This window comes from Salmo trutta, chromosome 12 (genome assembly GCF_901001165.1).
Source record: "Salmo trutta chromosome 12, fSalTru1.1, whole genome shotgun sequence".
Lineage (NCBI taxonomy): Eukaryota > Metazoa > Chordata > Actinopteri > Salmoniformes > Salmonidae > Salmo > Salmo trutta.
In genome coordinates this window covers 10,147,047-10,173,044 of record NC_042968.1, presented here as the reverse complement: position 1 = coordinate 10,173,044, position 25,998 = coordinate 10,147,047, and positions in this window count along the sequence as shown.

Below are 25,998 nucleotides of genomic sequence, written 5' to 3'. Positions count from 1 at the left end.
TATTTTATTTAACCTTTATTTAACTAGGCAAGTCAGTTAAGAACAAGTTCTTATTTACAATGACGGCCTACCAAAAGGCAAAAGGCCTCCTGCGGGTAGGGGTCTGGGATTAAAAATACATTTAAATAAATTAAAAAATATATATATAAATATAGGACAAAACACACATCACGACAAGAGAGACAACACAACACTACATAAAGAGAGACCTAAGACATCAACATAGCAAGGCAGCAACACATGACAACACAACATGGTAGCAGCACAAAACATGGTGCAAACATTATTGGGCACAGACAACAGCACAAATGGCAAGAAGGTAGAGACAAAGCAGCCACAACTGTCAGTAAGAGTGTCCGGGATTGAGTCTTTGAATGAAGAGATTGAGATAAAACTGTCCAGTTTGAGTGCTTGTTGCAGCTCGTTCCAGTCGCCAGCTGCAGCGAACTGAAAACAGGAGCGACCCAGGGATGTGTGCTTTGGGGACAAGTAACAGAATGTGACTGGCACAACGGGTGTTGTATGTGTAGGATGAGGGCTGCAGTAGCTCTCTCAGATAGGGGGGAGTGAAGCCTAAGAGGGTTTTATAAATAAGTATCAACCAGTGGGTCTTGCGACAGGTATACAGAGATGACCAGTTTACAGAGGAGTATAGAGTGCAGTGATGTGTCCTATACGGAGCATTGGTGGCAAATCTTATGGCCGAATGGTAAAGAACATCTAGCCACTCGAGAGCACCCTTACCTGCCGATCTATACATTTTGTCTAGCATGGGTAGGATGGTCATCTGAATCAGGGTTAGTTTGGCAGCTGGAGTGAAAGAGGAGTGATAAATCTAGACTTGGTTTCCTCTAGTGTTAACTTTAGCATGCAGCTTTGATATTTGCTGAGAGAAGGACAGTGTACCGTCTAGCCATACTCCCAAGTACTTGTATGAGATGACTACAACAAGCTCTAAACCCTCAGAGGTAGTAATCACACCTGTGGGGAGAGGGGCATTCTTCTTACCAAACCACATTACCTTTGTTTTGGAGGTGTGAAGAACAAGGTTAAGGGTAGAGAACGCTTGTTGGACACTAAGAAAGCTTTGTTTGTAGAGCATTTAACACAAAATCCAGGGAGGGGCCAGCTGAGTATAAGACTGTATCATCTGCATATAAATGGATGAGAGAGCTTCCTACTGCCTGAGCTATGTTGTTGATGTAAATTGAGAAGAGGGTGGGGCCTAGGATCGAGCCTTGAGGCACTCCCTTGGTGACAGGCAGTGGCTGAGACAGCAGATTTTCTGACTTTATACACTGCACTCTTTGAGAGAGGTAGTAAGAAACCAGGCCAAAGACCCCTCAGAGATACCAATACTCCTTAGCCGGCCCACAAGAATGGAATGGTCTACCGTATCAAAAGCCTTGGGCAAGTCAATAAAAATTGCAGCAGAATATTGCTTAGTATCAAGGGCAATGGTGACATCATTGAGGACCTTTAAGGTTGCAGCGACACATCCATAAACTGAGCGTAAAACAAATTGTATACCCGAGAGAACACTATAGACATCAAGAAAGCCAGTGAGTTGATTTTAGACAATTTTTCCAACAGTTTTGATAAACAGGGCAAAATAGAAATAGGCAGTTAGGATCAGCTTGATCTCCCCCTTTAAATTAAGTACAAACCGTGGCTGCCTTCCAAGCAATGGGAACCTCCCCAAAAAGGAGAGACAGGTTAAAATGGTTGGAGATAGGCTTTGCAATGATAGGGGCAGCAACCTTAAAGAAGAAAGGGTCTAAACCATCTGACCAAGATGTTTTTTTTGGGTCAAGTTTATGGAGCTCCTTTAGCACCTCGGACTCAGTGACTGCCTGCAGGGAGAAACTTTGTAGTGGGGCAGGGGGAAAAGAGGGAGAAGCATCAGGGATAAGTCGCATTAGAAGGGGTGGGAGGTGAGGAAATGTTGGACGGGCAAGGAGGCATGGCTGAGTCAAATAGGAATCCTGACTTAATTAAGTGGTGATTAAAACCTCTTGAGCCTCTCGTCCCGTAAGCGGGATCAACATCCAGCGAAAAACTCCTAGCGACATTAGCATAACGAAATGTAATGTTTTTTTTTTTCAAATATAGGACTGTCTCATATCGTTTTATAGATACACCTCTCCTGAATCAACCCACGTCGTCCGATTTCAAAAAGGTTTTACAGGAAAAGTAAAACATTAGATTATGTTAGAGGAGTACATGGTAAAAGTAGCAACATAGCCATTTTCCGACCAACCACATGCATCACAAATAACCAAAAAACAGCTAAATGCAGCACTAATCTTTTACAAACTTCATCAGATGACACACCTATGACATCATGTTACACAATGCATGCATTCTTTTGTTCAATAAAGTTCATATTTATATATAAAAACAGCATTTTACATCGGCGCCTGACGTTGACTAACTATTTTCCCTCAAATGCATCCCGGGAAACAGTGCTACAATTTACTCAATTACTATTCGAAAACATTTTTAAAATGTAATATTGTCATTCTAAGATTTATAGATGAATATCTCTTGAAAGCACCTGTCATACCAGATTTAAAAATAACTTTACTGGGTAATCACACTTTGCGATAAAAGGGGATGCGATACTCAGAAAATTAGTTAGTAATTCCAGCTCGGCGCCATCTTGGAACAATCGCATATCACATCTAATCTTGTATACTATTGTCAATAATCCCTTACCTTTAGTTGTCTTCATCAAAGCCCTTCCAGGAATCCCAGGTCCACAACAAATGTATTTTCGGTCGAAAAAGTCCATCCTTTATGTTCCATTAGCTTGCTGTTGTTAGCGCGTCTGAAGGCTGTATCCAAAAATGCTCCGTCGGGCGCGGAACAGCGGTTTCGAAAAATAACATTTTTCACCCATTTAGGTTCGTTCAAACATGTCAAACTTTGTATAACATAAATCTTCAGGGCCTGTTTCAACAAGAGAGCCAATAAGATTCGAGGGGGACGATTGTATTGTGTTTCAAAACGTTTCGAAAGGAGGGCGTAGACAGGGCCGCCGACATCACAATGGTGATGGCCCTCCTCCTGTGACCAATTTCCACAGCGTCTCATTCATTCAGTTTCGACAGTAGAAGGCTCAAAACACTTTGTAAAGACTGGGGACATCTAGTGGAAACAATAGAAAGTGCTCAATGAACAATAGCTCACGGTGTGATTAATAGGCAAAGATGTGAAGTTGAGTCCACAATTCAGAATTCCACTTCCTGTTTCAATCGGTCTCGGGGTTTTGACTGCCATATGAGTTCTGTTATACTCACAGACACCATTCAATTAGTTTTAGAAACTTTAGGGTGTTTTCTATCCACAGGTATTAATTATATGCATATCCTAGCTTCTGAGTTTGATTAGTAGGCCGTTGAAAATGGGCACGATTTTTTTTCAAAATGTGCTGTGGCGCCCCCTATCCTAGGGTAAGTCCAAGAAGTTAAAGAGCTCAGCCATGTGATTCTTGTCAGTAACAACCACATCATCAACATTAAGGGACATGGGCAGCTGTGAGGAGGAGGGTTTATTCTCCAGGTCTTTAACCATTTTCCAGAACTTCTTGGGGTTAGACGCACAGAGAGAAAACTGCTCCTTAAAGTAACTAACTTTGGCCTTCCGGATAGCCTGAGTGCACTTATTTCTCATTTGCCTGAGTATGCGTGTGCCGAACCATTCGCCAAATTCAATTCTTGAGGTGGCATAACTCTGCAAGATCACTCTCAAACCAGGGGCTGAACCTGTTTTGAATTCTAATTTTCTTTATGGGCGTGTGTTTGTTAACAATACCACTGAAAATGTCAAAAAAGAAGGTCCAAGCATCTTCGTCAGATGGGGTCATGCTGATTCTATACCATTTTACAGAGGCCAGTTCATGAAGGAAGGCTTGCTCACTAAAGTTTTTTAGCAAGCGTCTATGACAAATCAGGACAGGTCGTTTCACTGAGCAGCCATTACGAACACAGGCTGTAAAGCAGTGATCACTAAGGTCATTACAGAAAACACCAGACTGATACCTATCAGGATTATTTGTGAGGATAACATAAAGAAGAGTAGCATTTTCTGGATGTTTGGAGTCATACCTTCTGGGATTGGTAATAATCCAAGAAAGATTTAGGGAGATTTATTAGTATTTCTATGACTACAATTTTGTCACACAACGAGGAAAACAATCTATTGTGTGTGTTGCCTGACCTAGCTGGCATATTATTACACGTTTACAGTGCCTTGCAAAAGTATTCATCCCCCTTGGTGTTTTTCCTATTTTCTTGCATTACAAACTGTTTTTAAATAGATTTTTATTTGGATTTCATGTAACGGACATACACAAAATAGTTCAAATTGGTGAAGTGAAATGAAAAAAACATTTGAAAAGTGGTGTGTGCAAACAGTATGTATTCACCCCCTTTGCAATGAAGACCCTACATAAGATCTGGTGCAACCAATTACCTTCAGACGTCACATAATTAGTTAAATAAAGTCACATGATTTGTCACGTGATCTCAGTATATATACACCTGTTCTGAAAGGCCCTAGGGTCTGCAACACCACCAAGCAAGCGGCACCATGAAGACCAAGGAGCTCTCCAAACAGGTCAGGGACAAAGTTGTGGAGAAGTACAGATCAGGGTTGGGTTATAAAAAATATCAGAAACTTTTAACATCCCACGCAGCACCATTAAATCAATTATTAAAAAATGTATAGAATATGGCACCACAACAAACCTGCCAAGAGAGGGCCACCCACCAAAACTCACAGACCAGGCAAGGAGGGCATTAATCAGAGAGGCAACAAAGAGACCAACGATAACCCTGAAGGAGCTACAAAGCTCCACAGCGGAGATTGGAGTATCTGTCCATAGGACCACTTTAAGCCATACACTCCACAGAGCTGGGCTTTACGGAAGAGTGGACAGAAAAAAGCCATTGCTTAAAGAAAAAAATAAGCAAACACATTTGATGTTCGCCAAAAGGCATGTGGGAGACTCCCCAAACATATGGAAGAAGGTACTCTGGTCAGATGAGACTAAAATTGAGCTTTTGGCCATCAGGGAAAACGCTATGTCTGGCACAAACCCAACACCTCTCATCACCCCGAGAACACCCTATCCCTAAGCACGGTGGTGGCAGCATCATGCTGTGGGGATGTTTTTCATCGGCAGGGACTGGGAAACTGGTCAGAATTGAAGGAATGATGGATGGTGCTTAATACAGGGAAATTCTTGAGGGAAACCGGTTTCAGTCTTCCAGAGATTTGAGACTGGGACTGAGGTTCACCTTCCAGCAGGGCAATGACCCTAAGCATACTGCTAAAGTAACACTCGAGTGGTGTAAGTGGAAACATTTACATGTTTTGGAATGGCCTAGTCAAATCCCAGATCTCAATCCAATTGAGAATCTGTGGTATGACTTAAAGATTGCTGTACACCAGCGTAACCCATCCAACTTGAAGGAGCTGAAGTAGTTTTGCCTTGAAGAATGGGCAAAAATCCCAGTGGCTAGATGTGCCAAGTTTATAGAGACATAACCCAAGAGACTTGCAACTGTAATTGCTGCAAAAGGTGGCTCTACAAAGTGTTAACTTTGGGGGGGTGAATAGTTATGTACCCTCAAGTTTTCCGTTTTTTTTGTTTATTTCTTGTTTGTTTCACAATAAAACAAATATTTTGCTTCTTCAAAGTGGTAGGCATGTTGTGTAAATGAAATAATACAAACCCCCCCAAAAATGTATTTTAATTCCAGGTTGTAAGGCAACAAAATAGGAAAAATGCCAAGGGCGGTGAATACTTTCGCAAGCCACTGTAAGTGTGGAACTAATCTTTGCTATGGAGACTGTCGTTCTTCTGTCAAACAAAGTCATGTCGATGTATAATAATTTACTGTATGTCAGAAAGAAAAGTTGTGCATTTTTTTACAGACTAACTTGAAGTACCGTACACCAGTCGATAATGACAGATGGCAGGGAATGTCTTTGTTGGTTGTTCACATTTGGTGCAAAACTCGGAATACCTACTTACCTACAATGTCATTTGTTTCTGCAGTATCATAGTGACAGTGAAGTGTTTTTCCATCAGCAACATCCTGTAACAGAGACATTACCTTCAGACCATGTTATTTCACTGGAAGAGGAAATAAGTGCTACAGGTTGGTGGGAAAGCAATATAGCCGAGAATCGTGAGAGGCAATATGGCAGTTATGACAGCACAGTCACCTTCATTATATCACCCACATACAGAAAATACTAGTATACTATAGTATGAATACTAAAGTATTCACTTGTGTTTTTGTAGACTTTACTATTGTATTTATAGTTTACTATAGTATAAATACTGTAGTAAAAAACTGTAGTATATACTGTAGTAATTACTGTAGTGTTTTTGCGGACATTACTGTAGTACTTACTATAGTGTTTTTGTTTTATTATCTTTGACATAAAAGTGGGGTCTTTCTCCTTGACCTGCAGGCAGGTAGGACTGGGGTCTGAAAGGACAGGTTCAGAGTTTCTGCTACCGTTTCTACAACCTGTAGGGAACACAATATATGGTCTATACTTGTAAGTTTCTCACTCATGGGTCTTACAAATTGAGCTATGTGCGAGGGGGATGGGCAGTGTATATGCAAATCAAATACTGTAGTATTACTATAGTTAAAAAACTGTAGTGTTTTTGTTGACATTACTGAAGTATTTACTACAGTGTTTTTGCAAACAATACTGCTGTATTTGCTATTATTCTACAGTATATTACAATATTATATAGTAAGCATTACACATGATTGAGGGATACTATAGTGTGTAATAGTATTCTACAGTATACCTCAGTTTAATTCCACAGTAAGTACTGTAGTATTCTATAGTAAACTGTAGTATTTTTTTCCTGTGGGCAGCGTCAAGAGTATGTTGAGATGGGATTATTGCTCTTGGTATTACTACAGTGAAGCATGACATGGTGGTAATGATGAAATATGGATGCTAACACAATCCAATCAACACCTGCACTCTCGTAGGCTCATGTTTGTTTATTGAAATCAATTCACCGATCCTGCTATAATCACATGCTTTATCCTGACCCTATGGTTATTATTAAAGGAGACAATAGCTACTAATTCTCACAGATAGAGCAGCCCACGAGACAAACGTTTCTGTCATTATGTAGCTGTGTGCTCAAAAAGCATGAATGATAGAAGATGCTCTAGAAGATGTTTAATATTGAATTGTGTTTCTCTGCCTCAAACTGTCATGGCTGTAGGCCTACACTGAATTAGGGTATTTTGGCGATAAAGGAGGATACAACAAAGGCCTTCCCAATATGAGCCCCTCCTGCCATGCTCAATAGGACCCTGCAAGCCATTCAGTGATGATAAAACCTTTATAAAGTGCAGCTTTGCTGTTTTGAGGTCCTAATCGCAGAGCACCATTGTTTCAGTAGGTCTCTTATCTACTGCCCTTTCCTCTGGTGCTTCCACCATCATCACCCCCACCCCCGCCCAACATTGTCTTTATGCTTTATTCATGTCCACTTTATCCTGTATGTATAGTGCATAGGAAGGGAAGAGGAGGTCATGACCTTGCTGTTATTGGAGTTATAGATACATTTTTAAAAGCATAGAGACTTATTGGTTGGGGATGGAGCAAAAGGCACTAAAGTGTGATTTCAGTCTCTTATCTCTGGGCTTAAAGTCCATTATGCCAGGCTTTGTGTCTGTTTGTACACTCACCGCTGAAAAGGATGATTGCACTCGAGGGCTTGCCAATAGGGAGTGGAGGAATGTGATCAAAGCACAATTTATTCACATACATATTTCATAGAGATGCACCAGTGGAACCAATGTGCATCAAATTATAAGCAAGCTACAGTAAAGGGGAAATGATTGGTTGTTAGCTTGAAGTGTTCCTAAATGCATACAAACAACAAATCTTTAGATTTTCTGCATTTTCTACAAATCTTTGTGTATTTTAATAATAATTATGTTGCCTATCTATTCAACCACAAAGGTTATAATGAGCAGGTAAATAGCCAGGTGTGTGTGTTTGTTTGATGTTAAAGGTGTGCTTTCGCTACATGTAAAGAGCCCTAAAAAATTGTGTCACTCCACTGTGTTCTTTTATCCCACAGTAATTGCAGGGCAAAGGCAAAGCCCCTCTCAGACATTATCATTGGGAGTGATGGGCTATGCAGGTCTCTGCAAAGGAGGTGCTGCTGTACACCCATACAGCATGTCTGTTTGCTTAGTCCCAGGAAGCTACAGTCAGCCTAAGGTATCCCGTTGTCTTTACAGACACTTTCTCCATCTCAGCAGTAATGGCAGCCTTCAAACCCTCTCACCTACTCCCCTTTTTCTCTATATGCATCGTAATGACCATTTTCAGAGAACACATCGCATCTCTTCCAATGACCTGGTGAAATTATCAGGCTGATCCATACCATTAGCAGTGATAGATTACCCAAGATCATACCGTTTAACTCAGGGGCTCTTCACTAGATGTGATTGCTTATAGGTTTTTACAAAACTTATGGCTGGCTGATAGCTTTCCACCTTTACAGCGCCTTCAGAAAGTATTCACACCCCTTGACCTTTTCCACAATTTGTTGTGTTACAGCCTGAATTTAAAATGGATTAAATATACATTTTGTGTCACTGGCCTACACACAATACCCCATAAATCTTCTTATGGTTTGGGGGCAGTATTTTGACGTCTGGATGAGAAGCGTGCCCAAAGTAAACTGCCTGTTACTCAGGCCCAGAAGCTAGGATATGCATATAATTGGTATAATTGGTAGATTCGGATAGAAAACACTCTAAAGTTTCCAAAACTGTTAAAATAATGTCTGTGGGTATAACAGAACTGATATGGCAGGCGAAAACCTGAGGAAAATCCATCCAGGAAATGTGATTTTTTTTGATGTAGGTAGTTTTCTATTGAATCCCTATTGAGTATCTAATTGGTTAGGACCCAGATTGCAGGTGCTATGGCTTCCACAAGATGTCAACAGTCTTTAGACATTGTTTCAGGCTTGCTTTCTGAAAAATGAAGAAGAATGAGACCTTTCTGTCAGTGGACTGTAGAATCATGCAGTGCTGGTTTGCGCGCATGACCGAGTGCGCACCCTTCGTTGTTTTTCCTTTCTATTAAATACGCTATTGTCCGGTTGAAATATTATCAATTATTTAGACAATTGACAACATGAAGATCAATTATAAACATCGTTTGACATGTTTCGACAAACTTTACCGGTACTATTAGGATGTATTCGTCTGCATGTTTTGACCGCCTTTGAGCCAGTGGATTACTGAACACAATGCACCAACAAAACAGAGTTTTTGGGATATAAAGAGGGACTTTATTGAACAAAACAAACATTTGTTGTGTAGCTGGGACTCTTGTGACTGCAACCAGATGAAGATCTTCAAAGGTAAGTGATTGTTATCGCTATTTCTGACTTTCGTGACTCCTCTACATGGTTGGAAAATGTTTGTATGCTTTTGTAAGCGGGGCGCTGTCCTCAGATAATCGCATGGTATGCTTTCGCTGTAAAGCCTTTTTGAAATCTGACAAAGTGGCTGGATTAACAAGAAGTTAATCTTTAAGCCGATGTATAACACTTGTATTTTTATGAATGTTTTGTCACGTCCTGACCAGTATAGGGGTTATTTGTAGGTTGGTCAGGACGTGGCAGAGGGTATTTGTTTTGGTTGGTTCGGGGTGGTTGGTTGTGTTTAGGGTGTGTGATTTATTAGTTCTGGGTGTTGGGTATGTTCTAGGTTGTATTTTCTACGTTCTGTCTAGTTTAGTTTTTCTATGTTTAGGTTTGGGTGTGGACTCTCAATTGGAGGCAGGTGTTTCTATTTTCCTATGATTGAGAGTCCTATATATAGGTATGTGTTTGGGGTTGTTAATTGTGGGTAGTTGTATTTCGCACTGCTAGTTGTCGTAGCCTGTGAAACTGTCGTTCTCTTTGTTTATTGTTTTTTCCGTGTTCACATTTATTTAATAAATAATAATGATGAACATGCAACCCGCTGCGCCTTGGTCCTCTCTTCACTACGAGACCCATGACAGAACTACCCACCAAAAATGGACCAAGCAGCGGAGGAGGGAGCAACGGATTTAGTTAAGGGAGCCCGAGAGGCAGCCCCAATAAAAAAAAATTGGGGGGGCACACGGGTAGTTTGGCTGGGCGAGGATTGAGCCCCAGGCCAAATCCCCGTACCTTTTTGGGGCAACATATGACTGGACAGGTCCCGTGCTTTGGGGTGATGGGTGCTGTGGCGAGGCCGGGTATATTCAGGCCGGTATGCACAGTACCAGCGCCCCGCATGTGCCAGGGGAAAGTGGGCATCCAGCCAGTAGGGGTGATGCCAGTCCTGCGCTCGAGACCGCCAGTGCGCCTCTACGGTCCAGTGTTTCCCGCTACACACACTAAACTTGAGGTGCGTGTCTCCAGGCTGGCACGTCCAGTACCAGCACCACGCATTAAGCTTCCAGTGAGTCAGCCCAGTCCAACTCAGCCTGTCCCCGCTCCCCGCACTAGCCCGGAGGTGCGTGTCCCAAAACTGGCACTTCCAGCACCACGCATCAGGCTTCTAGTGCGTAATCCCAGTCCTACTCAGACGATTCCTGCTCCCCGCACTAGCCATGAGGTGCGTGTCTCCAGGCTGATACCTCCAGTACCAGCACCATGCATCAAGCTTCCAGTGCGTCAGCTCAGTCCAGAGTATCCGGCGACAGTGTCCAGTCCAGAGTATCCGGCGACAGTGTCCAGTCCAGAGTATCCGGCGACAGTGTCCAGTCCAGAGTATCCGGCGACAGTGTCCAGTCCAGAGTATCCGGCGACAGTGTCCAGTCCAGAGTATCCGGCGACAGTGTCCAGTCCAGAATATCCGGCGACAGTGTCCAGTCCAGAATATCCGGCGACAGTGTCCAGTCCAGAGTATCCGGCGACAGTACCCCGTCATGAGTATCCGGTAAGAGTATTAAGCCCGGAACTGAGTGAGACGGCCTACAGTTCGGAACCAAGGGAGACGGCCCACTGTGCAGAACCGAGTGAGACGGTCTACAGTTCGGAACCAAAGGAGATGGCCCACTGTGAAGAACCAAGTGAGTCTGCCTGCAATCCGGAACAGAGTGAGTCTGCCTGCGAACCAGAACCGAGTGAGTCTGTCTGCGGTCCGGAACCGAGTGAGTCTGCCTGCGGTCCGGAACCGAGTGAGTCGGCCTGCGGTCCGGAACCGATTGAGTTTGAATATAACTTTGAATTGTTTGAGTCTGCCTACAGCTCAGAACTGAATGAGTCTGCCTACGACCTGGAACCGAGTGAGTCTGTCTACGGTCCGGAGCTAAGAAAGCCTGCCTACAGTCTGGAGGACAGTAGGCCAGAACCTGAGCCACCTCCAGTATAGGTGGGTTGGGGAGGGGGGGTGTAGCACAGGTGCTGTTGTTGACGGCAGCCACCCTCCCTTCCCTCCCTTTAGTTAGGGGTTTATTTTTTTATTTTTTTGTTGAGGTGCATCCGGGGTCTGCACCTTTAGGGGGGGTACTGTCACGTCCTGACCAGTATAGGGGTTATTTGTATTTGTAGGTTGGTCAGGACGTGGCAGAGGGTATTTGTTTTGGTTGGTTCGGGGTGGTTGGTTGTGTTTAGGGTGTGTGATTTATTAGTTCTGGGTGTTGGGTATGTTCTAGGTTGTATTTTCTACGTTCTGTCTAGTTTAGTTTTTCTATATTTAGGTTTGGGTGTGGACTCTCAATTGGAGGCAGGTGTTTCTATTTTCCTCTGATTGAGAGTCCTATATATAGGTATGTGTTTGTGGGTAGTTGTATTTCGCACTGCTAGTTGTCGTAGCCTGTGAAACTGTCGTTCTCTTTGTTTATAGTTTTTTTCCGTTTTCACATTTATTTAATAAATAATAATGATGAACATGCAACCCGCTGTGCCTTGGTCCTCTCTTCACTACGAGACCCATGACATGTTTATTATGACTATTTCTGAATTTTGAATTTGGCGCTCTGCAATTTCACCGGATGTTGTTGAGGTCGGTCGCTAGCGGAATGCCTGCGCCAGAGAGGATAATGTCAAAGTGGAATTATGTTTTGAGTAATTTTTACAATTTCATTTAAAAAATGAAAGCTGAAATGTCTTGAGTAAATAAGTGTCACACCCTGATCTGTTTCACCTGTCTTTGTGCTTGTCTACACCCCCCTCCAGGTGTTGCCTATCTTCCCTTTTATCCCCAGTGTACTTATACCTGTGTTATGTGTTTGTCTGTTGCCAGTTCGTTTTGTTTCTTCAAGCGTACCAGCGTTTTTTCCAATGCTCCTGTCTGTCTCTAGTTCCTGTTTTCTAGCTTTCCCGGTTTTGACCATTCTGCCTGCCGTGACCCTGAGCCTGCTTGTCGTTCTGTACCTTGCCATACCACCCTAGATTACTGACCTCTACCTGCCCTGACTGTGAGCCTGCCTGCCGTTCTGTAGCTAGCGGACTCTGCTCTGGACTTCTGACCTCTGCCTGTGCTTGACCTGTTGTTTGCCTGCTCCCCTGTTTGAGTAATAAACTTGTGTTACTTCGAAACTGTCTGCACCTGGGTCTTCTCCTGAGCCTTGACAATAAGTATTCAACCCCTTTGTTATGGCAAGCCTAAATAAGTTCAGGACTAAACATTTGCTTAATGAGTCACATAATAAGTTGCATGGACTTACTCTGTGTGTAATAATAGTGCTTAACATGATTTTTGAATGACCACCTCATATCTGTACCCACACATACAATTATCTGTATGGTCCCAGTGAATTTCAAACACAGATTGAACCACAAAGACCATTGAGGTTCTCCAATGCCTCACAAAGATGGGCACCTATTGGTCTATGGGTAAAAAAAAATAAAGCAGACATTGAATATCCCTTTGAGCTATTAATTACACTTTGGATGGTGTATTAATACACCCATTCACTATAAAGATACAGGAGTCCTAAAACGCAGGCGTCCTTAAACTAAAACTGCAACAAAAAAAAAACTGTATCTAGCATTATGTTTGGAGCAAATCCAACACAACACATCACTGATGGTGGCTGCATCAAGTTATGGGTATGCTTGTCATTGGCATGCTTGTCAAAAGACCTTGTGAAGATGCTGGAGGAAACAGGTACAAAAGTATCTATATCCACAGCAAAACAAGTCCTATATCAACATAACCTGAAAGGCCGCACAGCAAGGAAGAAGCCACTGCTCCAAAACAGCCATAAAAAAGCCAGACTACGGTTTGCAACTGCACATGGGGACAAAGATCATACTTTTTGGAGAAATTTCCTCTGGTCTGATGAAACAAAAATAGAACTGTTTGGCCATAATGACCATCGTTATGTTTGGAGGATAAAGGGGGAGGCTTGCAAGCAGAAGAACAACATCCCAACCGTGAAGCAGGGGGTTGGAAACCTCATGTTGTGGGGGTGCTTTGCTGCAGGAGGGACAGGTGCACTTCACAAAATAGATGGCATCATGAGTCAGGAAAATTATGTGGATATATTGAAGCAACATCTCAAGACATCAGTCAGGAAGTTAAAACTTGGTCGCAAATGGGTCTTCCAAATGGACAATGACCCCAAGCATACTTCCAAAGTTGTGGCAAAATGGCTGAAGGACAACAGCGTCAAGGTATTGGAGTGGCCATCACAAAGCCATGACCTCAATCATATAGAACATTTGTGGGCAGGACTGAAAAAGTGTGTGCGAGCAAGGAGGCCTACAAACCTGACTCAGTTACATCAGCTTTGTCAGGAGGAATGGGCCAAAATTCACCCATCTTAATGTGGGAAGCTTGTGGAAGGCTACCCAAAACGTTTGACCCAAGTTAAACAATTTAAAGGCAATGCTACCAAATACTAATTGAGTGTATGTAAACTTCTGACCCACTGGGAATGTGATGAAAGTAGTTAAAGCTGAAATAAATCATTCTCTCAACTATTATTTTGACATTTCACATTCTTAAAGTAAAGTGGTGATCCTAACTGACCTAAGATAATTTTTAATAGAATTAAATGTCAGGAATTGTGAAAAACTGAGTTTAAATGTATTTGGCTAATGTGTATGTAAACTTCCGACTTCAATTGTTTATGCTGTATTTTATACCATTTATTGCATCTTGCCTATACCGCTCTGTCATTGGTCATCCATATATGTATATGTATATATTCTTATTCCATTCCTTTACTTAGATTTGTGTGTATTAGGTAGTTGTTGTGGGATTGTTAGATTACATGTTAGATATTGCTGCACTGTCGGAACTAGGTGCACAAGCATTTCGCAACACTCGCAATAACATCTGCTAACCATGTGTATGTGACCAATAGAATTTGATTTGATTTGATTTTGATTTGAGAGAACACCACCCTCTGACCCTTTTACTCGCACTAGCAGAGCTGGATAGGCTTTTTCATGTTATCCAGAGCATTGGTAACTGTAACTGTCCTGCTGGCAACAATTTAATTCCGCTTTTTTGCCTCATTTACTGACACTGTGTGACGACTGCTATGAGAGAGAGCGGACCAAAACGCAGCGGAGTTAGCGTTCATCATTTAATATTTAATTGAACAACGTGAACACTATACAAAAACAAGAAAAAAGAAAACCGACAGCCAACAGTCCTGTCAGGTGCAAACACTAACAGAAACAATTACCCACAAAACCCCAACGGAAAAACATGAAGTTATGTGTGACTCCCAATCAACAACAACGAATTTCAGCTGTGCCTGATTGGGAGCCACACACACACACAGCCCAAAACAAAGAAATACAAAAACATAGAACGCCCACCCAATGTAACACCCTGGCCTAACCAAAATAAAGAACAAAAACCCCTCTCTATGGCCAGGGCGTTACACACTGGCCATATTCAACGGGTGTTGAGCGTTCATAAATTCATCAGTTACTCTGCTCTCTCTGGCACACTCAGACGAGAGTGCTCTGAAATCGGAGTAGACGGCCAGACACACCCAAAATGGTTACTTGCATAGTGGAGTATTTTGTTTAGACATGTAGCTAGCTAGGTAAACAATTAAGCATAATCACAACTCATGTCGTTTACTCCCCTGCTGTCACGTCCTGACCATAGTGAGTGTTATTTTCTATGGTAGAATAGGTCAGGGCGTGATAGGGGGTGTTTGTCTGGGTTTTGTATGTCTATGTTTTGATTCTAGGTTTGCATTTCTATGTTGGTGGTGTTTGGCGTGACCTCCAATTAGAGGCAGCAGGTTGTCGTTGTCTCTAATTGGAGGTCCTATTTAAGTTAGGTTTGTCCCACAGGTGTTTGTGGGTGATTGTTCTTCGTGAGGTTATTGTTCCTCCAGCGTCACAGTTTGTTGTTTTGTATATACTTGTAATGTTTAATGGTTGCATTCAGTTTCACTGATTTAATAAAACATGTGGAACTACGAAAACGCTGCATCTTGGTCTGCTCATTCAAACAGCCATGACACCTGCATGAATCTACAGGTAACTAACCAACCATCTTCTAATATTAGGCTGTAGCTAGCCAAGCAAATGGGTCTTCCTGTCAAAATTAGAAATGTGTAATATCTGAAAATGTAGCTAGGTAAACTATCTTACCCGTATACATCATTCATGGTCTCCTGTCGGATGCCATGGTTGCCCTTAGTTTGAAGATGTAATCCGGAGACAGGTGTTTTCTCTATCTCCTTAGCTATCATACTCGAATTTAAATGATTTCAAAACTCAGTCCTCCAGAAAGTGGAGAGCAACACTTATGCAGTTGTAATACACAACAAAACATTTTAAATGCCGCGTTAGACAGGATTACCTAGACATACTGACCGGCTCACAAAGACAGAAGAGTACTATATAGCAGACCAATCCAAACTCTCTCGGCATGTCCAGCCCACTTATTATCTCAGAAGGTTGCCATCTTTTTCTTTGGCTAAACCAACTAGGCTCGTAATTTAACAATTGTATTTATATTTACAGATGGCATACAAGTTTGTTATTAAGGCACATGAAAGCTCACGTTTGAGAAGGCATTACCGCCATAAAACGCATTTACATTTTGAAAAAAAGTTTACGTTCAAACGGCTCTCCTGTGAAGTAGTGACCCTCGACATACGCCGAGTTTCCTGAAATGGGTCAGAAGAAGAAGTCAAGGGGCATGAATACTTTCTGAAAGCACTGTATAATCTACCATATAAAGCAGACTAAGCAATCACTGTTTGTCAGGATTATGGTTAAACTTCTAGACTAAAGCATGGCATGGAGAAAGAAAAAAAAGAGAGAGTGAGGGCCGAGGGAGATACGCTGTACATATATAGACATATGAGAGCGATAGAAAAGATAGGTAGAGGGCAGAGAATACAGAGAATGGCAGATCCAACATTAACTTATCACAGAAGGAATTTTGTACACATGACCATAAATAACCTTGTCTGAATTATTTAATTTCCCATGGTTTTGTTGTTTATATACGTACAAGCTAGACTATCAGATGCTTTAATAGTATAATTTCCCTTTGGCTCACATAACACATAAAAGTGTGAAAATGCTGAACTGAGTGATACATTTACACAGAAATGTCATCTCTAATGGCTTAAAGCGAACATCGGGAGGTGTAATGTACCAGAAAAATAGCTGAGGAGCAATACTGCATGTTAAAGAATGCTTTCTTTGTGACACTGTATACAAATGAGCTATTTTCTCTGCTGAATCTGAAACAGCATTTTTGTAATTTGCAGTGGTGAAAAAAGTATTCAATTGTCATACTTGAGTAAAAGTAAAGATACTTCAATAGAAAATGACTCGAGTAAAAGTGAAAGTCACCCAGTAAAATACTATTTTAGTAGAAGTCTAAAAGTATCTAGTTTTAAATGTAGTTCAGTACAGTGGTGGAAAAAGTACTAAATTGTCATATTTGAGTAAAAGTAAGAGTAAATGCTATACATCAAATTCCTTATATGAAGCATACCAGAGGGCACAATTTACGGACAGCCAGGGGCACACTCCAACACTCAGACATTATTTAAAAATGCAGTGTTTGTGTTTAGGGAATCCGCAAGATCAGAGGCAGTACGGATGACAACGCACTATATTGATAGGTGCATGAATTGGACCATATTGCTGTCCTGCCTGAGTATCCAGGCTGCATCACATCCGGCCGTGATTGGGAGTCCCATAGGGCGGTGCACAATTGGCCCAGCATCGCCCGGATTTTGCCGGGGTAGGCCATCATTGTAAATAAGAATTTGTTCTTAATTGACTCGCCTAGTTAAATAAAGGATAAATAAAAATTAAAATCTAAAAGTAACAAGTACTTTTTGGTATAAGGGAAAATGTATGGGAGTAAAAAGTACATATTTTCTTTAGGAATGTAGTGCTGTAAAAGTTATAAATAGTAAAGTAAATATAAATAGTAAAGTAAAGTACAGATACCCCCAAAACGACTAAAGTTGTACTTTAAAGTATTTTTACATAAGTACTTCGCATCACTGGTCATTTGAAGAATGGAGGCCAAAGAATAGAGAGAGATATATAAAATGAGATAGAGGCAGGGATAGAATGAGAGAGCGAGAGAGTGAGAGAGATCGGAGACAGACACCTCAGGGGAGGAGAGCTTTAGTGTGAAATTAAAGATTAGAGTTCAACACTGCCCCAAAAAAATAGAATTTTCATGATTTAAAAGCCCTTTGGGATAAATGCTGAACACCAGATTAATTAGCCCCAAACTCTCCCTATCACAGCAGCCACATGAGAAATACAATGTCCAAGAGCAGGTGCTTGTTGTCTGTGTCAAAGAAGCAGAACAAGAATCATATCTCACTGGGTTTGTCCCGCAAGTTCTGTTTTTATAATTGTCCTTTTAGTCTCCAACATTTGTATCAACAAGTACAAAATAATTGCAACATGCACATATTGAACTGATTCAAGGATAGTTTAAATATAATATAAATCTTTTAAAATTAGAAGGCATCAAGTCTATTGGACCTCGGTGCAAGTAAAATCAATGTGTTGATGGGATGCGGTTGGATTCCAGTGCATTCAGTACTCAGGCATGTTGTGGTTTATTGTGGAGTGTTGGTGTAGGCCATTTAGCAGAGATAAGGAGAGGAGAGGCCATCATTTGCAGAGACCTCTGGGGGAAGGACCCTTTGGGGGGAGCAGCAACCTTGATCAATTAAGCAACAACCTTCAACCTGGATCAATCAGAACAGCACCATGATCTTCAATAGTTGTACAGAACAGCAAGATTACCAACAGAAAGAAGCAGATTCATTACTGTTTCTAGGGTTTTTCATAATTTACCAAACCATTATTGTGTAACGGTTATATTGCAGTTAAATGTACATAACCTGCCCTAGTAACAGAGACTACTTGTCAACACAGTAAATTGCAGCATTGAGGCTACAGTGTACATTTGTGATGGATTGGCTCAAATTGGTCTTACGTAGAAAAATTTGAAATTGTGTTTTTTACATTGGATAAAAGTAGAGACTCAGAGCTACAAAATGGTATATCATACACTACAGTTGAGGAACAATGGGAAAGTCATTTTGCTCACTTTTGAGAAAATGGCCTTTGAATGTTTTGGTAATACTATTGGAGAGCCCTTCTTTGTCTACACCTATTCAGCATTGTTCACACACTCTTAAGCTTTAGCCCCACCCATCTCTTTAAGGGTTGATCTGAATGTACTAACAGCAGTCAAGCACCCAAGCTAACTTGTTAGCTACTTCCAGACATCTAAGTGAGAGAGAGAACAGCTCACTGAACATTACTCACCCTAGCAGAGCTGGTTAGGCTGTTATGTTATCCACAGCGTTGGTGACTGCAACTGTGCTGCTGGCATCAATTGAATGATGCTTTTTTCCCGACGTTTACTGACACCGGCCATATTCAACGGGTGTTGAGCGTTTGTACATTCATCAGTTATTCTGCTCTGTCTGGCACACTCATATGAGAGTGCTCTGAAATCGTAGTAGATGGCCAGACTGAATTTATGAACGCACCCGAAATGGTTACTTGCATTGTGGAGTATTTTGTTAAGACCTTTAGCTAGCTAACTAGGTAATTACTCATGACGTTACTACCCTGCATGAATCTGCCGGTAACTAACCAACCAGGATCAATGTTAGCTAGCTAACATTGGGCTATAGCTAGCTAAGCAAATGGCTCTGAGATACGAATTATAAGGTCATACACGTAACGTTAGCTAGCGAGCCAGCCAGCCAGCTAATGTCAGCTAGCTAGCTAGATAAACAATGAAGCATAATCACAATTCATGATGTTACAACCCTACATGAATCTGCAGGTAGCTAACCAACCAGGTTCAATGTTATCTAGCTAACATTAGGCTGTAGCTAGCCAAGCAAATGGCTCTTCCTGTCAAAATTAGAAATGTGTAATATCTCAAAATGCAGGTAGCTAGACTATCTTACCCATATACATCATTCATGGTTGGACGCGTATCCTGTCGGATGCCATGGTTCCCGTTTGAAGATGTAACCCGGAGACAGGTGTTTTCTCCATCTCCTTAGCTATCATACTTGAATTCCACTGATTTCAAAACTCAGTCCTCCAGAAAGTGGAGAGCAACACTTATGCAGTTTTAATACCCAATAAAAAAAATTTAAGCCACGTTAGGCAGGATTACCTAGGCACACTGACCAGCTCAAATAGACAGAAGCACGCTATATGGCAGACCAATCCCAACTCATCTCTCGGCATGTCCAGCCCACTCATTATCTCAGCCAATCACGGCTAGCGGGAAGGTTGACATTATTTTATTTGGCTAAAGCAACTAGGTGTCACGTCCTGGCCAGTATAAAGGTTAATTAGTATTGTAGTTTGGTCAGGACGTGGCAGAGGGTATTTGTTTTATGTGGTTCAGGGTGGTGTGTTTGTTTAAAGGGTGTTTGATTTAGGATTTCCGGGGTTTTGGTTTAAGGTCTAGGTTTATGTATGTCTATGTGGAATCTAGTGAGTGTATGTCTATGGGTGATTAATTGGGGTTGGGACTCTCAATTGAAGGCAAGTGTTTTCTCTTTGCCTTTGATTGAGAGTCCCATATATTGGGGTGTGTTTGTGTTTGTGATTTGTGGGTGATTGTTCTGTGTTGAGCCTTAGGCTTTGCCAGACTGTTTTGTTGTTCGTTCGTTAGTTCTCGTGTTTTTTGTTATTTTTGTATTCATTTTTGAAAATAAATAATCATCAAAATGAATAATCGCATGCCTGCTGCGTTTTGGTCCTCCTTCACCGACGACAACTGTGACAGAATCACCCACCAAAATTGGACCAAGCAGCAGAGGAAGGAGCAGAGGGACTTCGAGTTGGACTGGCGGGAGAAGTGGACTTGGGAGGAAGTTCTGGACGGGGCCGGACCTTGGCACCAGGCTGGGGAGTATCGCCGCCCGCAGTGGGAAATTGAGGCAGCCAAGGCAGAGAGGCGGAGGTACGAGGCCATGGACGCGCTGAGGGAGAAGCACGAGAGGCACCCCCAATAATTTTTTTGGGGGGGGGCACACGGGTAGTTTGGCTAGGCGAAGGAAGAGCCGGAAGCCAGCTACCCGTGGTTATATGGAGGAGCGTATGGGGTGGAGAGCGCTATGTTTCGCTGAGAAGCGCACTCTCACCCATACGCACGCACAGTCCGGTGTGAGTTATTCCAGGCCCTCGCAGGTGCCGTGCTAGAGCGGGCATCCAGCCTGGTAGGGGGATGCCTGCGCAGCGCATCTGGTTGCCGGTACGCCTCCGAGGACCAGGCTACCCAACTCCCGCTCTACGCACGGCTACCATCAGGCCCCTGCACAGCCCAGTCTGCCCTGTACGAGCACCCCGCTCGTACAGGGCTACTAGTTCCATCCAGCCAAGGCGGGTTGTGCAGGAGGTAAGATCTAGACCGGCTGTGCGCCTCCATAGCCCTGAGTTTCCAGCTCCTGTCTCTCGTGCGGATCCGGAAGTGCGTCAACCCAGTCCGACTCGTCCTGTTCCCGCTCCCCGCACTGGCCTTCAAGTGTGTAAACCCAGCACCGCCAGTCAACAGTCGTCAGAGTTGCCCGCCAGTCAACAGTCGTCGGAGCTGCCCGCCAGTCAACAGTCGTCGGAGCTGCCCGCCAGTCAACAGTCGTCGGAGCTGCCCGCCAGTCAACAGTCGTCGGAGCTGCCCGCCAGTCAACAGTCGTCGGAGCTGCCCGCCAGTCCACAGTCGTCGGAGCTGCCCGCCAGTCCACAGTCGTCGGAGCTGCCCGCCAGTCAACAGTCGCCGGAGTGGCCAGACTGCGCTGAACTGCCGGAGTGGCCAGACTGCGCTGAACTGCCGGAGTGGCCAGACTGCGCTGAACTGCCGGAGTGGCCAGACTGCGCTGAACTGCCGGAGTGGCCAGACTGCCCTGAACTGCCGGAGTGGCCAGACTGCCCTGAACTGCCGGAGTGGCCAGACTGCCCTGATCTGCCGGAGTGGCCAGACTGCCCTGATCTGCCGGAGTGGCCAGACTGCCCTGATCTGCCGGAGTGGCCAGACTGCCCTGATCTGCCGGAGTGGCCAGACTGTCCCGAGTGGCCAGACTGCCCAGACTGTCCCGAGTGGCCAGACTGCCCAGACTGTCCCGAGTGGCCAGACTGTCCCGAGAGGCCAGACTGCCCAGACTGTCCCGAGCTGCCAGACTGGCCAGACTGCCCCGAGCTGCCAGACTGGCCAGACTGCCCCGAGCTGCCAGACTGGCCAGACTGCCCCGAGCTGCCAGACTGGCCAGACTGCCCCGAGCTGCCAGACTGCCCCGAACTGCCAGAGTGGCCCGACTTCCCGGAACGGCCAGAACTGGAGCCACCTCCTGATATAGGTGGGTTGGGGAGGGGGGGTGTAGCACAGTGCCGTCATTGACGGCAGCCACCCTCCCTCCCTCCCTTTAGTAGAGGGGAATTTTTGTTTTGTTGTTTGGGGTTGTTGTTTTGGTTTTTGTTTTTTGTTTTAAAGGTGCTTCCGGGGTTAGCACCTTTAAGGGGGGGGTACTGTCACGTCCTGGCCAGTATAAAGGTTAATTAGTATTGTAGTTTGGTCAGGACGTGGCAGAGGGTATTTGTTTTATGTGGTTCAGGGTGGTGTGTTTGTTTAAAGGGTGTTTGATTTAGGATTTCCGGGGTTTTGGTTTATGGTCTAGGTTTATGTATGTCTATGTGGAATCTAGTGAGTGTATGTCTATGGGTGATTAATTGGGGTTGGGACTCTCAATTGAAGGCAGGTGTTTTCTCTTTGCCTTTGATTGAGAGTCCCATATATTGGGGTGTGTTTGTGTTTGTGATTTGTGGGTGATTGTTTTGTGTTGAGCCTTAGGCTTTGCCAGACTGTTTTGTTGTTCGTTCGTTAGTTCTCGTGTTTTTGTTATTTTTGTATTCATTTTTGAAAATAAATAATCATCAAAATGAATAATCGCATGCCTGCTGCGTTTTGGTCCTCCTTCACCGACGACAACCGTGACACTAGGCTCATAATTTAACAAGTTTAATTGTATTTATAGATGGCATACAAGTTTGTTATTAAGGCACATGAAAGTTCATTTGTTCAAGAAGACATTTCTGCAAAAAAAAACGCATTTTGATATTTTTTTAGACTTGACATTCAAACGGCTCTCCTGTGAAGGAATGACCCGCGACATATACCTAGTTTCCTGAAACGGATCACATTAACACTTGCTTGCTTCTGTGAATGACTGAAGTGTCTATTTCCAGTCTCCACTAACAACTACCTTGTGAAATAATTTAAGAATTGATTTCCAAAACACTATGTCCACCAATTTTTCCCATTTGGGTTTTTTCATCAGAAATGATTGCTTACCTTTATATGTGTGTAAAATATTACTGTTTTTTAATTAATATATTTTAGATGTGTATGAAAATGTGTTTTGTGCAAAATGCTATATAACCATTGTTTAGCCAGAATGGATTGTTCGTATACTAAATAATTGACTGTGATATGTGGTTGTCTCCAGTGGCGGGTATTCATGGATGCGAAGGGAATCCAGGCTTCACCAAATATTTGACTAATACATTTTTTTAAATTATAAAATCATTTCACTTTCATCTCTCTCTGTGTGTTTTCATCATTTTTCAGCAATTCGCAAGTGGTGGAATCTCAACGGAGAAATCATCCGAGAGAGGGAAACAGCGCCCCTCTGTCTGAGTATGTATAGCCCATGTATCTGCTGCTGTCTGGACCAAAATAGTATAACATGTTGCCGCCATATCATTTGATTAATTGATGCCAGCAAGCATTTGGCCTCTCAGCATTGAGTAGCTAGCTTCCTAAATTGTCTCTCTCCTAAGCCATGGATGGAAATGGGCATTAGGACTTGAGGTTTTGTCTTAATTCTCTGTACAGGCCATTGATTATGATGGCGATTCTGATCTAACCATAAATTAATTTGTTGTGCCACTGGCCTGAGATGAAGTTCAATATATAGCCTAGATGTAGCCTAGTAGGCTCACGTTAACTAGCTAACTAATGCAGCTGGTTCATTGTTGCCTATGCAAGGAAGTTAGGCTAGAAAACAATTTAGGTAGGTAGCCTATGACAACAAAAATGAAACGTGTACTGTATGACAGAGCCATAGACCGTTTTGCCAACATGAAAGAGAGGAGGATGGCATTGGCGTTCAAGTAAGGTAAATCCCCCAAAAAACGCACACACACACACACACAGACAGAAATCAGTACCATTGAAAGCCACATGATATTTAGCAACATTGATTGGACTAAATTTGTATATTTAAGTTTGTTTTCAGTGTATTAAACTAAGCATATAGCCTTGTTGATTTGATGATGTTTAAATGTTTCAGTTGAAATGGTGCTGGAATAGTGGAGGCAGTGCTCCTGTTGTCTTTGTGCTGACTTGCGCTAACTCTGTGGTTGTAAACCAGTAGTTGTTTAGTAAACTGTCAAACATTACTTCATTGCGCATGAAAGAACAGTGAAGACATGCGACACGCAGCTCAAAAAGCTCTCCTATTGATCTTGTTTAGGGACAATACAATTAACCTACCTAGACCCTACAACATCACAATGCAATTAACAATTGCATTATTGTTTTCACAGGAGTACAAAATTCTACTCCACTCTGTAAACTGCAGTGAAAATGTCATTTGAATTACGGCGCAAAAGCCCTGTGATTTGAATATTTCATTCCATTTGGATCAGTTGTGGGTTTACTCTCAACAGTTCTTAACGAGAGTAGGCAATGTTCCCCGTCTCGGAGACTGCAATCATGGTTAACGCTGCATACAGTATGTCGGTTTAATCTGAAATTACCTTTACATTTTTACACAGACATTCCGAATCGGATTGAATCCTGTCCTAAATATTTGCCAATTCACTTTTTAAATGTATTACCTTTTATGTGTGGCGTAAACACAACCAGTCACAATGTTTTAATCTGATTAGGCTGCTTCAAATGTCTCCTGTAGGCTACCGTCCAAAATATAATTCCAGCATCCAAACTCTGCAGCAGCCATTTGATGAATGGAAATGGACAGACACATCTTTTACAGAACAACAGAAAGTGTAATGACATCCAGAGATTGTCAAGCCAAGCCTTCGATTCTGGGTAGGCTTACGAGGTATGGAGGGATGTAGGCCTATTTTTTGTTTGTCGAGATGGACATAGTCTATTTGATTGTGGTGTTGAAAATGCAAACCATGATGCTGAAGTGCACAAAGTCAGTATGCTTTGCTTATTGGTTGTGTGGTGCATTGGCACAAAAACCTGTTGGTGGGAAATTCATTGCACATATTTCATGTTATTATGAATATTGCACAAAAATGTTGAACATCTAAATTCTACCTGGCTGATCATTGCCTGCAGCCAGCTCTGATCGTAGTGTAATGAAACAGGAAGTGAGAGTTAGCTCGTCCGTGGTGGTCGACAAGCCCTTAACCTTTAGGCCCGTAACCATGCGTGGCATCAACTGTGCCACAAAAGCATGCTGAAGTGTCAAAGTTGATATCCACGTTTATAGACACAGGGTTGCTACAGTTATAGTTTTTTGTGGTCGTAAACATTATTTTGAGCTAATTCTATGAGTATGAGGGGGGAGGGTATGCAATTTATTTTACAGTACAAGGGAAGGGTCATATGAAAATAATTGTATCATTGTGGAGGTGGGAGCGTTTTGTTTTTTATGACACCTCGAGTTGGACCCTTTCTTAAATATTGATGTCACAAATGTATCACTTGTACAGTTCTTTATTAAAAATGTCATTATTCGTTACATTTTACTGTGTAAAACCTAGCAGTATTACGTATTTCTCTGACAGTGAGGCAGATATATAGCATTTTGCAAAAAAACATGATTATTTATCTCTGATATTAAACATTCAAGTGATAGATTTTAAACAAATACATGTCTGTCACTGAAGAAGCCCATGCTATGATTAGATCTCTTTCATCATTTCTTTAAAACAATAAAAGCTAATTTACCAACATTTCTGAAAATGGATATACTGTATAGCGTTTTGGAATGAAACTCTTCGAATGGTCTTAAACTGCAGGGATATGTGATCCCTCACAATTCTTAATGGAGATTGTGTGCTGAAAAGCATTCTTTATTTATCTCAGGAGCTTGGACTTACATTAGAACACAGTGGCAATGGGCTTGGCACCTAAGGTTTTAGCATTTAAATGTAGTGTTTAAAGTATTTGTAGTGGCACCTGGCCCCTCTATGCACTAAGTCAATCAATCTTTGTTTATTATCATGCCCTTTGCAATGACTTGCTTCAGAGAACTAAAATGTGAAAATGTGGAGAAAACTAAAAGGACAGCAGCAAAAGGCATATAGATGAACTCACTGCTACTCCTACTACCAATGTAATGCCATTTGAGTTTCTGATCGCACTGAAATAAATTAATGAACAACTAAATATATTGTGTGCTTATGTAGTCAGTCTTTACTGCAATATCTTTGTTGTTTCAATCAAAGCATTTGATGTCTCT